The 13110-nt window shown below is 40.6% G+C and overlaps 1 protein-coding gene across 1 annotated transcript in view; it reads left to right on the forward strand.

Moving 5' to 3' along the window:
• Window positions 1-13110, forward strand: part of CLUL1 (clusterin like 1) — an 89535-nt gene that overhangs the window by 3581 nt on the left and 72844 nt on the right. The window contains exon 2 of the mRNA XM_031690261.2: window positions 11556-11657. The gene's annotated coding sequence lies outside the window, so the exon portion shown is untranslated. The remainder of the gene's footprint in view (window positions 1-11555; window positions 11658-13110) is intronic.

Consider the following 13110-nt stretch of genomic DNA (forward strand, 5'->3'; position numbering starts at 1 on the left):
ATCAGTCCACGTTTGAGAGTAACTAACTTAGTGAGTCATTTGTGCTTGCAGAAGTGAGTTTTATAAACTCAGGTGTGTCAGGGGAGAAATAGGTAATTCACCTATATGCCAAAGACACTCAAATCTCTCTCCTGTTAGACGCTCCTCCTGGGCTCTCGGCCCTTATTTTCCATCTGCCTATCTACTGACAAGTTCTTCCTGGATATCCTACAAGCATCCCAACTCAGTTTCTCTAAAACCAAAGTCGCCCCCTCAAGGCACGTGCCTTTCTTTGGTCCCCGTGGCCCGCAGCCGGCTTGTGTAAGCTAGAACAGCAGTGCTGTCTTAAAGCTTCCTTCCCTCCTCCAGGCCCACTCTTCACATCCTCTCTGCTCTGCCCTGATCTGACTATGACTTTGTTTTTTCACAAAGTGCAGAAGGTGGCGCTTCACCTCAGCTCTCTGAGAATCAGAATTTTTCAGGGAGAAGCTCCGTTTTATATCACTCCCTAGCTGATTTCCTGACTGACTAAACTCAGAGAATCATCACAGAAGGCTATGAGCTTCTTAAGAGAAGGACATGTCTTCATCTTTGTAACAACCGAAGAACATTCAATGAGAGGCTGAAGAAATAGAAAAGGGTTTAGCAGTGGCAGGAACTGCAGAGCAGGGAAAGTGAAAGGCGTGGAACAGCCCTTAGGGTGGCCATCAGCAATGCTCCCTCACGCTCTGAATCAAGCTCTGAGTGTGGCAGGAGGAGAGCCTGCTTTTGAAGAAGGATTGGCTTCTGCAGCTTGGTCATCTGAGTTATTTCATATTCTCTTCTGCACGTGACAAAAGAATAAACCTTGTTTGCCAGAGGAGCCATCATGCTCTTAAGCAAGTCCACTAAAATGTTATGACCCCATAAAGAGACTAATGGTGTTATAATGGACACCAGGTGTTGTGTCTGCATCCCGTGAGATGTGATTATGCTTGAGATCTGGTTTTTTGTTTGTTTGGTTTTTTTTTTTTTGGATAAAGAAATAGTTTTTAGGTCTTTAAAAGTTTATGGTTTTTGTCAGTGTTTCTATTTCTTTAGTTTTTAAATAAACTTAAGGTTTTTGAAAGGAGGCTTTGGTTGAGAGCTGTTTTCCCTGTTTACCAAAAAGCCAATATTTTCGTCCATTCAATGTTTCAAGTTTCAGAGAGTCAGTCTGAAATTGGCCGTCTAATTCACTGCAAGGACTTTGATGGTCAGGACTGGTATGGGAGCCTCTCTTTAACTTCAGTGAAAAGGCAAGGGCTGAGAAAAACAGAAATGGGCCCCAGCTTGGAAACCTGGGTGTGTCGCAGGGAAGGCCACAGTTCCTTCATCGTGACCTGGGAAGTATGAGATAGATGGCCAGTAGCTCTGTTCCAACCCAAAATGTCAGTGATTATTTCCTGTTAGGTTTCAGGGGAAGTACACCTGGACACTACAGACTATCAACCTGTATGAAAAAGGTTTTTAGAGTTTATTTTTGCCCTAAATGTGTGTCTTTTGCAGTGGCATAAATGAGAAGGACTTACTTTGGTTTTACTCTCTATTTGGTCTTGTCATTCATTTGTTCCGGTGGAGACGAAGTGTGTTGAGGCAAACCACGATCTGCTCATCAGTAGAATTTGACTCCAGGCCCTGTTCTGTATTAGGTGCCACTCTTGTTAGGCCCAGCCTCTGACATCTCGAGGCCTGAATATTCTTTCTGTAAAATGAGTGGTTTTAGACTTATTTCTGAGGTCTTTTTTGGCTCAAAAATATTAGCATGAAATATATGTAAACACTATTGGAGTACAGAATAAACACATAGAAAATGTGAAAGTTGGAAATTCGGACGTATTTTGGACGTCCGTCCAATTTCCAACTTTCACATTGTCTGAATTTCACATATGTCCAAATTTCCAACTTTCACAGTGATCAGCTACAAATATATATATACTTTTGTATATATATTTTATATACATATGTTTGTAGTTGGTCATTGGTGTGTATATATATATATATATACATATATGTAGCTGATCACTTTTTTCAACTTTGGAACAGCTCGGAGTTACACCTTTGTCCATATATTCACACTAGCATTTTCAGCACATAGTAAGCATTCAGTAAATGTTTGTTGAATGACTAAATGAATGAATATACAAGTACAACTGAAACAGACAGAGAAGCCATTTCACCTGTCCATCAATTCTCACTTACCTTTAAAATAAGCCTCTTCTTTATGGTAATAACAGTTGCTATAGCTGACATTTACTGAGCTCTTTCTACGTTATGGACCCTATGCTTAGCCCTTGATACACAGTATGTTATTTATCAGATTCAGAAAATACTTGAGACTTTAGGGAAACCACTTAACTTTGAGTATCAATTTCCTCACCTGAGAAATGAGGACAATATCTATCTTGCAATATTTGGGGGAGGGATTAGCAGCAATGTGTTAAAATTCCAACATGTTACCTGTCACTTAGGAGAAGTTTGGTAAGTTTTAGTAATTTTTCTCATAATTAATTAATTTACTATTTTCTATTTTGCTAAGGGAAAACAGAAGACCAAATTGAACAAAGACAAAATAGTTTCGTTCAATTATTTTATATGAAATAACAATTTGGCTTGTAAAATTAATTAAAAATATGATAGAATAGCTTTAAAGAGATAGTTCTATTTTTAAGAGCAAACAAGTACAAAAATAGTAGGGATTCTAAAGAGAACTACCTTAAGAGATAGACTAAAATGTTTATAATTCACGTGTACATCATTACTAAGTATGGTGTGTGCAAGATATTTGAATGTAATTTGTTCTCTAAAGTAATTTAAACATTAACTTTCTAAATTTTGTTTATACTATAAGTTGATTAATAATGGTGAAAAGGTAAACTTCTGCTAAGCTTTTGTCAAAATGGTTACAAATTCCAAAAAAGTATATCAAGATTGGTGAGGTTTCACAGTATGGTTTTATTCCTATGTGGTATTATCTGTTGATATTATAGTCTTTCAAGATTGGTAGAATTTTATTTTACTCTTTACTTCTTATAAATAACTAGCTATTTTCAATGGAGTTTTTGACTCCTATAAATAACTTACACTACATTTTTTATTCAAGGTCAAGATCCAGTCATTTTTTTCTACTTTATTTATATTTTTCATGGAGACAATACATTATACTTGAACTTAAATATTTCTATACCTTGAATGTGCTTTCTTAGCACTTAAGAATAGTGCATACCAGTATTCTGAAAGGTTTACTTAAAAGTAAAGGGATCAGAAATACAAATAATGTATTAAATAAGTTCTTTTCATAGGTTTTTTTGGCTGAATTTGAAAGATGTTCATTGTCAGTTGCTCCCACACTGCTGTGAATTCTCACATCACCCAATAAGTTGATCTGCTCTGTAGATTTTAAAAGTTGTGGATTTCTCATCCCACACAATTAAAATACTCAATATTTCATATAATGGAAGATAAAGTCCAGAGGGTTTCCACAACTATTCTAAGCCCAAGACAGTCAAGAATAAGGTTCCTTTAAGATTCCTACTGAATGTGTTCGAAACAAGCACATCTCACCTTGAATATGATTTTCCAATAATTTAGCTGAATGAAAAACTTGAGACTGAAAAGAAAGAATAGGAATTCTATAACTAAACCTACAATGCTGCAAAATATAGGAATGTGGATAGGCTGAAAGATCATTCTTACATCTAATTTAATATATCTCCTATGGAGACTATGTGGCTAGTGAAATTTTTATAAAATATTAGAATCCTAGATTCTAATGTGCTATAAGGAAAATGCCTACAAGTCGGAACGCAGGGTCCTGGTCCCAGCACAGATCAAGGCCGGCCCTGCTGGGGCCTCACACGTCTCCCGCGTCCTCATACGTGCTCTGGGCAGCTCATTCCCCGTTTCCTAGCAGCTCTTCCTGACCTTCTCAAGGACCCTGCGGACACCTACCCTCTTACTCTCAGCAGATGACCTCATCTCCTCCTCTGCTGAAAATCGGAGGTTATCAGGCAGGAGTTCCTGCAGTCTGCCCTCCACCCCGCCCTCTACAACTTCTCTCTCTCAGCACCTAGCGTCACCACTTCCCCTGGTTATCACAGGAAGAGGCAGCTTATCTGTCCTTCAGGGCTCCTTCCACTTGAAACACCGCCTTTTCTGTCCCCATCTTTTATCATTGCCTCTCTGTCTCTTCTTGTGGTTCCTTCTTTTATTTCCTACACTCCTTCCATCCGAGCCACGTTCCTGAAGTTGGCTACCCTTGCAGTGAGTGTCCAATTCCAGGACCTGGTCCCTCTACAGACATGGCCACACCTCTGCTGCCACAAGGTGGCGCCAACCCTGTTATAACCCAGGTCATTAAAGCCATTCAAACCACCCAATCCAGTGGGCACTTAGCTCCATCCTTGGTTTCTTTAACTTCTCTTCTGTTGACGCTCAACTTCTTGAACCGCCCTCCTCCCTCTGATAGGTGTCATCATGTCTCTGATTCCCCCTCTGACTCCATCACTCTATACTCTTGATCTTCACTGCGGCTCCTCTCTGCCTTGCTTCAAAGTAATGATGCGCTTAAGGATTCTGCCATGGGTTCTGCCCCAAAGACGTCAATAATTTTCCATTTCTGATGACCTCTGTTTTCTGTGTGGACTTCTCTGTGCTCCAGACACAAATATCCAAGTGTTTACTAGATATTTCAAAATTTATCCCTTTCATGGACAGTTTCAAATTTACTATCAGGAAGCTCATAGTAGCTGCTTTTCACTTTAGAAAAAAATGTCATCTCTGTCTATCTCTTCTTGTTCCTGACGTTTGTATACTTTCTATCTGCTAGAGGTTTGTCTGTTTCAAAGAAAGAGCTTTGATGTTGTTCATCAATATATATCTTTATTTTGTTCTATTTCTCTATTTTATTTCTGCCCTTACCTTCATTGTTGTTTTTTTTAATTATTTCCTCTCTTTGGTTTTACTCTTTTGTCTTTCTAGTTTTTTTACTTGAATGCTTACTCAGTTGTAATTTTGTTACTTTTTTACTGATGGAGTTAAGGATTGTGGCAGATACTTCTTACTCCTTTGGGGTGTTTAGCGCCTGAATCCCCCTACTATGTTCAGTTAATTCCCCATCACATGAATATTGAAGGGAGACAATAGTTCTTCCCATGACAGAAGCAAAAAAGCCACACATTTGCTGTCTGCACTTGTCAAGGTAGAGAATTATAAATTACCAGTCATTATTCTCAACAATTTAGCTTCTGACATAAATTGCTGCTGGAGAGAAGTTTGATGTCCATCTCATTGCCATTTCTTCACCTTTGACCTATACATTTATTTTCCCAACTAGGCTATAACCTCCTTGAGAGCAGATACTTTATTTTTCAATGTCTAACACCAAATCTAACCTGTAGCACGCACCTGTTGGCAGGGGTTCCTCTAGCCTTCAAAGACTCTTTCAGATGGTTGAGTAATCAAATCAACATGAGACAGATTGACAGGAGAAAAACTTAATTTTGTGCTTCCAGGAATCCTCCACACATGAGAGGCTCCAAGACAAGGTAAAATGAAGTATATGTGGCATCCTGAGCTAAGGACTAGGACTTCCAAGGACAGGAAGCTTGTTCATAAGACAAGAAGAAGAGCAGGTGTTGGGTAATCAGACGCCTTCCCTGCCATACAGATGGGTCGCTCAGACAAAATTTATCCCTGGTAATAATTCTCATTCTGGGAAAGACCCTCAAATTAAATCCTTCTAGGTAGTTAAGGGAGAGGCATATGTTTCTTCTGAGCCGACAGAGTCTCAGTTGCCTTTAGCTCAAAATAATCCACATGTGAAAGTGGCACATTTGGAGAAGGCTTGATCTGAACCCTGTCAGTCTCGCCTTTGAAGCTTCCCTAAGAAGTTTCACAGTCCAGAAGTTGAGTGGGTGAGTTGCTCCATCTCACTGAGTCAGTCTGTCAGCCCTGAGAATGGGCCAGTTCAGTTAAAGAGCTGTGGCTCATTTCAGGGGGCAGAGTTGCAAGGCTCCCAAAGTCAGGAGTCAGAATTAATGATTGGAGCGGACTGTCGTCCCAGTTTCTAAATTCTGAAGGCAGCCAGTTGAGAAAATTTCTAGATGTCTGGCTCAAAGCATCTTTGGAAGGAGTGAGGGCAGGCAGTGACCATCTGATAGATTTTCCGTGTTTGCAGTTGAATGTCTCTGGTGATCCTTCAGAGTGGCCACACAGGAACAAGCACAAAGATTGTCCACACGTGGGCTGTTATGTTGACTTCTCTGAAGTTCATATCACGGCGTCCAACTTTTAGCTTGCATGGCTTTGGGGAAAGGGCAGTTTTAGTTCTCAATGACTTCCAAGTCAAAAGAGTGGGAGAAAAATTGGAAATATTAGTTCGGAGCATTGTAGCCAAATATGGGAGGAAACTAGAAGAATTCAGAATCCAATCCAGTTTACAGGCAGAAGACAAAATCTTAAAAGACAATAGACAGCACCAGAATGTAGTATCCATAAAGGTACATTACTGAAACATAAACTTTCTCCCTCAAATCACCCCCATTTTAACCAAAGATAGCTAGATTAAGACTAATTTGTTTGCAAAATAAATCTAGTTTAATAAACTTGGCCTTGTTATTACATAAGAGCAGAAAGAATAACAATTGATCATGTAAAATCTTTTAATCTGCTTTTCTGGAACTTTTAATAAGAAATTTCAGATTGGACTTTTAAATGGCTTTAAAGGCTAAGTAGCCAAGCTGACTTTTGCCATCAAACATTGCCTGCAAAACCTACAGATTTTGGTGGATTCCTCTTGGGAAACAATTTAGATAGACATCCCATAAACAATCATTGCTATAAAGTTCACATGAAAGCTCTTATCTTATTTAGATTAATTTAATTTATTTCTTCCTAACAATCATGTTTAGATTACCTAGAAAACTTTATTTGGCATTAGACAACATTAGTTATCATCCTGTTATTTTTCTGGCTGACAAATTTTTGTGAGAGAACATGAGCGTATTTGACTTTTAGTAGCCCCAGGTAGAATGAAAGTACGCTAATTGTTGGTAACTGTAAAGACATGTATGTGTCAATTAAATCAACAACCTTAAACTAGCCATAAACATTATCCTAGGTCACGTGAACTCGAAAAACATTTGAGTCAGTTCCTATTATATTTTCTAAGAATTTGATCTATATGTAAGCCAACTAAATAGAGCTCTTTACAAATTAATTTTGGCAATACTCTATGGAGGCAGAAAAATATCATATCTATAATGTACTCCTCTCATCACACCTTAAGTATTCAGACACAGAGATCATGTGGCTTTCATTTCAAAATGTTTGGCCATAAATCAAGTATCACAATATAAAACTCACTAGCTATAAATAACTCTTTGGGAAAAGTTAAGTTTATCTGCTCAGGTGGCTAAAGCTTTTTCTACTAGTATTTGTAGAGAAGGCACTTAAGATTTGCATTTGTCCTTGAATAGATTTGGGGGAAAGGTGTTTCTATAGCAGTTTAAATTTTTGAAAAAACCTCTTTTTCCTTCCCCCCCGACCCAATCTTAGAAATTGGAGATGGTCAAGATAAGAGTTCCTGGAGAGGTTACAAGCCTTTTGAGATAAACAGGGGACGTTTGGGGAATGGGTGGAATCTGATGTGTCTCTAGAGCTGCATTTTTCCACTTTTACAAAGATTTGTAAAATAAAGACAGCTTTTCCCAATTCCTCAAAAATCGGGTTGTAATTTAAATGACATCATAGGTTAACTCACCCATCCAACGTCATTCTCCTCGATTTGCTTCTTTCCCTCTGGGTACATACTTTTATTTTATTTTTGTTGTTGGTTTTTTGGGCGGGGGCAGGTAATTAGGAGGTAAATTTATTTATGTATGTATTTTTTTTAATGGAGGTACTGGGGATTGAACCCAGGACCCCGTGCATGCTAGGCTGTACCCTCCCCCCATACTTATTTTAATTTAGGGGAGAAGTCCTAAAATTATTTTTTCTATCAGGCTCTGAACATCAGCTATATTTATTTATTCACTAATTGCAGGAGGTAATCCATTTACAAAATTTTCAGGATCCTCCCCGGTTTTAGGAAATTCTTTAGCTATGGCCCTTAGTTCAGCCTTTGACAAATGAGTGAAAGATGTGGTCGCCTGTAGCCTCAGGTGGTCTTATTTTAAAACGTAATTGTCTAGTCGTCTCCTCAGAGTGGAAAGGCAATTCAGACAGAATTGGTAAAACCTGAGTGCTCGGGAAGAGGACAGAGGGGAACGGTAGAGTTACATCGGTCTCAGCATCCTAGGTTCCTCCCACGTCTTCAACTTTTCATTAGCCTTTTACAGCAGATCTTTCAAGGAAGCTATTTTGGGATTTTGAAGAGTCTTGGAGTCTCTTGCATGCCAGTTGAAATAGATATCCCATTCTGTGTGTTTGCTTTGGAAGCCTTTGCTTTTAAGTGCACTTTTTAAGTGATCTTATCTGACTAGAACTTTCCGTCTGAGCGCCATGGTGATTCCCCCCTGAGCTGGCTGCAGTGTGGTGGGACCTTAGTCACAAACGGAGTTCAGCTCATTTCTTTGCAGCCAAATTTTGGAGCCCCCAGTCTAAGGTAACCAAGTCAAATTCTCAGGACACAAAACAACCTTAGTTAACGTTTTGCCATTTTTGGTAGATATTTATAGCCTCTGGAACCCGCAGTTCTTAGACATAAAATAAGGTGTGCTGAAAGGGGGCAGGCTTAACTCTTTCGATTTTAAGAAGAGGGGGATTTACACTAAATGTGGAATTTAATTTTTTTGTTCTTAGTCAAATTTCTGTTCTTTCATTTTGTTAAGGGAGCCCCTAAGGCTAGCTGCTAGACGTCTTTGTAACTGCTTTCTAATTTGATCTTCCCACGGGTCCCAATGAGACAGCTGTCGAGGGTGAAAGTTTCCTAAATTTTTTTTCAGATGTTTTTCTAATTCTCTGTCATCTAGCCATGGACAAGTAGAATTTTCCTTAGTGCATTTATTCCAATATGCCACTTCATGGGAAGTCCCAGGGATGACTTTCCAGGCTTAGAAGACGTCTTTGCTACCGACACAAGAGGCACCCCTGAGTGGGTGCAGGGATGCAGCCCCCATCGTGCAGAAGGCTCAGTCTGAAAGATTAGGTCTAAGAAAGTAAAGCCGCGAAGATTGAGACAACAAAGGCCCTTTATAGACTGGGCCCCCCCTCTTATGACAATCTTCTCTGAGAACCATTTTGGAAATCAGAGCTTTCATTTCAGTTTCTGCCTGGCTTGGCTGCCCCAGACTTTTCATGTTGGAGATTTCAGGCACCTAAAAATGGCATAAAATCTAAACAAACTGAATGTGTGGTTCCGGTCACTCATGACCCACTAAGACCTGCTGTTCATTCATTTTATTCATTCGGCAAACATTCATGCAGTGCCTCTGAGGAATCAAGCATTGGGAACACGATAGTGACAAGATAGAGTGGTTTCTGCCCTCAAGGGTCTTGGTGTTGGTTGGAGGAAAAAAGCAATTAAATAAGTAAGAAAAATAACTATGTAAGTGCTGATGAGTTAGGAAGATTTTGAGTGCAAGTAACAGAACACTCAGCTCTAACTGGGTTAGCAAGAAAGGAAATTTACATATGGCTGTGACATTCAGAAGTAGGCTGGCTTTGGCAGCACTTGACTGAGGCAGCATTAAACACATGACCAGACCCAGCACTGCTTTCTCTTTGTTTCTCAGCATTGCCTCCATGATATAGACTCTCTGTCATCAGAACCCTCTTATGATCCCAAGATGATACTGAGCAGCTCCTGCAGGTGCAGGTGACACCATTCACGTGTGGCGGGGAAGAACGCATCTGTGGCCCAGCATTCCCAGCATCCCCACAAAAGTCTCAGGATTTATTCTGATTGGACCAACCTAGGGTGTGTGCCTACCCCGAACCAATCACTGTGAGCGATGGGAGGCGATATGCTGACTGGTCAGGACTATATTATGTATTTCACCCTCTGGACCAGGGATGAAGACTGCATAACCAAATTGAAATAGAAAGTTGCTGTGAAGAGAAGAAAGGACGGGTGCCGGGCAGGCAATCTGCGGCTGTTTACTACAGGCGCTGAGAGAGGACATCTATATAGACTGTTCTGTGAGCAGATCGTGTTTCCTAGTTATGAGCAAGGGCCCTGAACTCGTGTTGCCTGGGTTCCAGTGCCACCTTCCTTTCCCGCCCTGTACTCAGATTTGTGGAGTGCAAAGCAGAGATTATAATAGTAATTTGCCCTCTCAGGTTAGTTTGAGGGTTAAATGAGATACTGCAGGTAAAGCGGCTAAGGCAGTGCATGGCACTCTTAGCAGCTGCTATTTTTGTATGAAAGACCCTAAGCCAGTCTAGAGGAGTCCGGGAAGGCCTCCAGGAGGAAGCGGCATTGACACTAACTCCTAAAAGGACAAAGTAGAATCATCTAAGGGAAAAGGAAAATTGGCTTTAAAGAGAAAATAGACCAGCTCCTCATTTTTGGCCCTAAATGTATCTCGTAGTCTTTCAGAAGGAAGTGTTTCTCGAGTCTCATTTTCTAAGTGAATTGTATAATGATTTTACCAGAAATATAATTCCTAAAATGACCAGAGAGAATTAGCTTTTGATGAGGGGAGCAATGTGAAAATGGAGCTCAAGGAAAGGAAATTTGGAAATAAAAATTAGTTTGTGCAAATTATTGGAATTTGGCTTTAAAAAAAGTATGTGTAAATGAAAATGCTTTTTCGATTTTGAAGGGAGCCATGAAGGTATGTTTGGCAGATTTATAGCAAGAAGAGGGTAGAAAAGAAAGGTTGGGGGACGGAGGGTGGCTCATGGTTAATTCTTCACAAGCCGTTCAAGCTCGTGAGAGTTTAGAGCCAAAGACACACGAGACTCAGCTCGGGGAATCTATGATTTACGAAAATCATGAGAAGTGCTGAGCAGCCACAAAGCGAATCCATGGAAGGAAAATGAGGTGTCTTCCAGGGAAAAAGCAAACCCCAAACCCACCGGTGATGATGCCAGTGAGGACAAATGGGCCTTTACCAACCCGATTCCTTGCCGAACTTAGATCCAACTCAAACCACGTGCACGGTTACCACCAGCAAGCAGGAGAGGGCAGCCAGAATTCATTCAGTAAACCTTCAGTCAGCCGCTTCTCTGGGCAAGACGCTCTGCTAAGTGTGGAAAATCTAAAGACATCACACACACACCCCCTCCTAGGCTCTTGCCCTCTGGAAGTGCGTTTACTCACGTGGCCTGATCCCACACCGGAGCACACACTGCTGGCTGCTTTGAAGCGTGGTGGTCACGTTGTTAGTGCTCCCGTTTTGCAGATAAGGTGACCGAGGCTCTGAGTGGTTACGGCACTTGCTTAAGGGCCCACAGCTGATGGGAGTCAGAACCAGGACTCAGACTCAGGGCTGTCTGGCCGAGGAAGGTTTACTTTTAGCCCCGTCTGAGTTGTCTGAGCAGCAGGACTCGCTGTGGGGCTTGGGAGGGCAGGCACAGTGCCTGCGGACAGCCGTGCTCGGTTTCTTTGCCAGGCCGGGGAGTGACCGCTGGACGTCGGGTGGCTGGTGATGGATTGGACTGTTTTCTCTCCGTTGTTCTCGAAGGTGGGTGAGGTCCTCGTCTGAGTCTTGATGGTGAGTACTCAGATTTTCTCTTTCCAAAATATGACACAGAAAATCATGGTGTTCATTGAAAGTGCTTTATTGGTCTTTAGTAGGCGCTGAGTTTTTTCTAAATGTGCAGTTTTAATTCTATTGCTTTTATCCTTAGTCCTGAATGTAATTTTAGTTCTATGTTAGCTACAAAACCACAAGCTTACTACAGGCTAGTTATATAAATTTTATATATGATTAAATGTGCATTATTTCCAATTTTAACTCATATCCTAAAAAATAATGAGAATATTTAAAGGAATCTGTGTGTGTGTTTATTTCCATGTGTGTGAGAGAAACTTTTTCATTGAAATGTTTTTGTGTGAATTTTTGAGCATAAAACAATCCTTTCTGATCCATTGTTTCCTTATTCATATTTTTATAAATTAGTAAAAATGTATTGTTCCTCAAAATCACTCGAAACATTTTCAACCACATAAACAGTATTTCATAATCTTACTGATAAAGTGGAGTTGCACTGGATCTTAAGAAAACATGCCAAGCAAGAACTATCTCAAGAATGTGTACATATTCTTAATCTTGTTTCCTCACTTCTTTTAAAGAATAGAGATTCCTTTAGTTGGCAACCTCTTATTGTTTCTGGACCTTCCATATAGTGACTTGATCTTTTTTGGGTTGTGTTTTGCTATGAACACACAGAGGCAGGTCTCAATCTTGTGTTTGCTGAGCACTTACGAATATAGATTTTTAGGTGGTACATTCAAAATGATTAAAGACAGGAATTTGTGCAACCACTGTTTTGCTATTCTTTCAACATAGTTGCAGTTTTAAATACAACCATTTATTGACCAGGGCTTGCCTCCCAATATGGTCAGAAAGCAAATCCCTCATCTATAAACCTACCTTTCTTTGGTGTGGGGTTGGCAGGAGAACATGAGTTTCACTGTGCAGCAAGCTGAGCTATGAGACATGCTATTCCCAGCACACTGTGGACCCCTAGCTGTAGGGAGCAATGAAAATTAAGGGCAGATCCAAAGGGATCGTGGCACAGCTGCACAGGGTGAGAGGCTGAGTGTGGACTCGTGCAAGCCTGGATTTGAGTCCCGGTTATGCTGCTGGTCAGCTGAGGGGCTTTGGGCAAGTTGCTTGCAGTCTCAAGCTCACATTCCTCAAGTGTAAAATCTGGGCAATAATATGTTCCTTACAGGACTGTAGTGAGGATTAAATGAGATGATATACGTAACGTGGGTAAAACACAGTGAGCTCTCAGTGAATGCCAGCTATTGCTGGCTTTCCGATGCTTCTGAAAGCCCCTCGTCTTTGCAATCAGCTGAACTCCTGTGCCCAGAATGTTGGCTGATGTAGTTACCTTCTCTGCACTGAACGCATCTATTCTTGTTTAACAGAGCGCACTCCCTCATCACTTGTCGTCCCTGATTGTTCACGGTTATCGATGGTATCACTCTCCACCACA

The sequence above is a fragment of the Vicugna pacos genome, chromosome 24 (assembly GCF_048564905.1).
Source record: "Vicugna pacos chromosome 24, VicPac4, whole genome shotgun sequence".
Lineage (NCBI taxonomy): Eukaryota > Metazoa > Chordata > Mammalia > Artiodactyla > Camelidae > Vicugna > Vicugna pacos.